This window comes from Saccostrea cucullata, unplaced genomic scaffold (assembly GCF_032062105.1).
Source record: "Saccostrea cucullata isolate Sc308-1 unplaced genomic scaffold, CSIRO_AGI_Scuc_v1 ctg15724, whole genome shotgun sequence".
Classification (NCBI taxonomy): Eukaryota; Metazoa; Mollusca; class Bivalvia; order Ostreida; family Ostreidae; genus Saccostrea; species Saccostrea cuccullata.
The window spans coordinates 2,761-6,548 of NW_026941475.1; the positions used below are offsets into that span (position 1 = coordinate 2,761).

General features: G+C 33.2%; 1 long non-coding RNA gene across 1 annotated transcript; it reads left to right on the forward strand.

Annotated features, from left to right (window-relative positions):
* The first annotated feature begins 762 nt into the window (after positions 1 to 762).
* LOC134257888 (uncharacterized) lies at positions 763 to 2,603 on the forward strand. Its single transcript, XR_009990025.1, has 3 exons — positions 763 to 813; positions 2,184 to 2,283; positions 2,522 to 2,603. It is a non-coding gene; the product is annotated as an uncharacterized LOC134257888 (long non-coding RNA).
* Positions 2,604 to 3,788: the final 1,185 nt, after the last annotated feature.

Sequence of the window (3,788 nt, forward strand, 5' to 3'; positions counted from 1 at the left end):
GATCATGATAGATAAATTAACATGCTTGAATGTTCTGATGAAAACCATCTCTGGTTGAAAACAGTCAACTAAATGAATCTACTGCATTCTTACGAAGTGTTGGTGATCTGTATATATCTATATATTGTAAAATGTTAAATTCTGAACAGTATATTGATACATATCTTTGTAGAACCTCATACAAAGTTACATAGTTATGTTTTTCTTGTCCAATTTTAAAATACGTAGTTTCCTTTAGAAATGGATAGTTAGTTTTTATTTTTCATGAAAAGTAATTAGTAAAGCTCTAAACCATGCAGTTTGGTTTTTATTCTTTTCTTTTTGGTTATCAACAAACAAAAAATACAATGTCATTATTTACATTCAAGTATTTGTACAGGGTAATCCTCATAAAAATACCCGGTAGTTGTCTGCAATCATGCTACTTGGCAGCCATTGATCATATTGGTATACTACATGTATTTAATTGAGTATTTGTATAACTTATATTCTTTATATTTATAGATGGGAGGGCTACAGAGCACTTGGAAAAGTGATTCCAGGAACAAGATTAATAACATTTGAAAGTACCTTTAAAAAGGTAAATGGAGTTAAAGATACCAGTGAACTTGTATATTTATTATGCAAGAAGTAAGGATTAAATTTTATTTTTTCATTTGTTTTTCCTAAATATTTTAGTAATATGATATGTTGGTGCCCATTGACAAATAAATGAAATGTAGAAAATGAGGAATTTATAACAATTTGTGTGAAATTGCAACATAATTTTCTTTTGATTCAGGAATTGTGTGAAAAACTTCCAGAAGAGGAAAAGTGAGTTTTTTTTTTCATTTCACAGCAAAAGATGAATAATACGAGGGGTGATCAAAAAGTTCACGAACTATCTCTATATCTACAAAACCACAATTCAGATTAGAATGAAATTTGGTACACACATAATCATACACAAGTTCTATAAATAGCGTATACTGAATAAAGTTTTGCTCCTTGTTCTGTGTCGTCACAATGTGAAAATGACGTCACTATGTAGGTCACTTGTCACGAAAAATGGTTGTCTCTGAGTCGTACTTGTTCAACAAACGACTGTTCAATTTCTTGCATATCTTAGAAACACCTTTGCCGTAACATAAAATAATTTGTACACAGTTTATTAAGACAAATGACTTACTATAAATTTAATCAATGATTGGATTGATCGCTTTTAAGTGAAGGAAGGCAGATGGTTAAAACTGATACTTGTCATCTTGCCCAGTGAAAGCAAGTTTAAAAAGATATGGGTTTTTAATTAAGCAATTTGCTATCAGAGACCTCCAATTTAAACTTTGAAAAATAGTTGAATATTTGAACAATAATATAATTATTACCAGGGTAGATAGCTAAGATATCGTTTACTTTAAATTTTAAACATATTAGAAATGATAAAAAAGAGGCAACCATTCTCTATCCACCTTGAATAAACGTCTCTCCCGTGACAGAAGATTTGTGTTTTAATGGTCGCCATGCTTATTTTTGGAAAGAATATTCTTATCTACCCATTCTGTTGCCGAGATTGTACCATTTCAACAAATGAACTGTTCTTTATGGGAAATTAACTTACATGGAAAAACATAAAGAGTGTTTATAAAAAACTTTTCAGCTTTTGTGACAGAACGCTACGGAGAGAGTCACGTGGCCGCCAATATCTCATGATTCGCGCATGCGCAGGACGGTGGCTGATGTGCATTAAAATCGGAGAGGACTAATTTAAAATATAATGAACACTAAAACCAAATATGGTTTTCTTTTATGGAAGTTATTTAATTAGTTCGCGAACTTTTTGATCACTCCTTGTAAATTTCAGAGACTTTTTCACATTATGATAACAGATTAATATAGGTCTTTTTGTTACTTCTAATCTAACTTCAAACTACTGATAATATACTGATGTTTATTGCAAATTCCAAAGACATAGTGGAAACTGCTTTGTCTTTTATGTAGTGAAAGATTGATTGATTATGAGTATTTTTAATGTACTGATATAATGTGTTATCTATAAGTTTTGCATATTGCAGTGAGAATCTCTGCTTTGTTTTAATCACATCTAGTCTCACCAATTCAGGAAACAACAGAGAGACAGACAGAAAGAGAGGGATAGATAAAACTTTGATGTATTTCTATTATGTGCTTTTATTTTCATTTATCAGATTTACCCCAAGAAGTTTGGTTTCCATGGTAAAAAACCTTGGATGTCAGTTAGGAATGGTGGTAGATCTTACATTCACGACAAAATACTACAGTGCACGGGTAAGTACAGTTAAAGCAGCTGGATAGCGCAAATGTTTGACTCAGTTTGTGGGGGTATATATTTATAAACATTTTGTTATGTCAAACGTTGCAGCTATCACAAAAAAGAAAATTATATGGCCCGATTTAGTGAGTTTTTATTTCATCTGTAACAGCTTTAACATTCATTCCCATACAAACAACTTCAGACCAAATTTCTTAGTTCAATCAAATGAGCAAGAAATTGTTTTATTTTCAGGATATGGAACACCAGGGTATCAGATATGAAAAGATTTTTACAGAGGGCCATAATGTTCCGAGTGATGATGTAGTATACAGGTAACATTTAAAAAAAAAAAAGAATACATAATCTCTGAAAGATTCACAATGTTGTGTGTGTCAACAAAAAAAACTAGATGCTGTCATGAGACAGTAATACCCGCACTAAGGTGTTTGCCTCTAAATACACGCTCCTACATATTGGGCGGCTTTCCACAGAAATAGTCAAAATAATTCTATAATTTACATGTATTCATCAAATTGAGTATGAAATTCTCAGACCCAGTGACCTATAACTCAGAACCTCTTATATTTATTTTATACATGCTTAATTCATTATATACCAGTCTGAATTTTATTAATGATGTAAATTATACACGGATCTGTCGGGGGGGGGGGGAGGACCCCCCCCCCCTGGAATTTACAAGGTAAAAAATGTATATATAAAACAAGGAAAAAGTTACAATGGACCCCCCTTGGAAAATGCAGATCCCCCCCCCCCTGGTAAACACGAATATGTGTAAACTAGGTATGAAAAGTTAAACATTTGCGGCAATAGAAGTCACCACTACCCCCACCCCACCCCCCACGATATAGGTTTTTGACGTTTGGGTGAGATTTACTTTAGGTTTTTTTTTTTTTGATTATCAATTTCTGGGATAGGATTTTTTTTTGACTGAGGTGGACCCCCCCCCCCCCCCCCTGAAAAAATTTCTGTATCCGAGTATTATATTATATTTTTATATATTTTTTGCTCATAATAGGACCTTTTTAAATTTACTAACCCCCCCCCCCCCCTTGACACCACAATCACACAGCACATACTTTTGGGAATAGGCTAGATGGAAAAGGTTTGTTAAAATTTAATATCGTTTGTTATGAATTAATTTAAAATTTGTTCTTGTACTATACATGTGAACATGTAAATTTCTACATCACATCACGTTGCGTCACCCATTATCATATTTATAGATTAAACACCATTTGGCACACCTCGGCCGATACCCACTTCATCTGATAAGGTGATGGAATCGACGAAGGTTGCCAAAATGGCACATGGCTGCAGTCTGGTGTGCATTGGATTAAATTCATTTTGTGTTATAATTGGATTTAGGCCTATTTATAATTTCATGAAGTTGACAAGACACAGGGAGTCGGTAAGTAGAAGTTTTAGTATAGTGGGGGGTAAAATACACCCAAACGATTAGGTTAAAGTTTAAAAAGGGTCAAAGATCATCGCGTGCCAC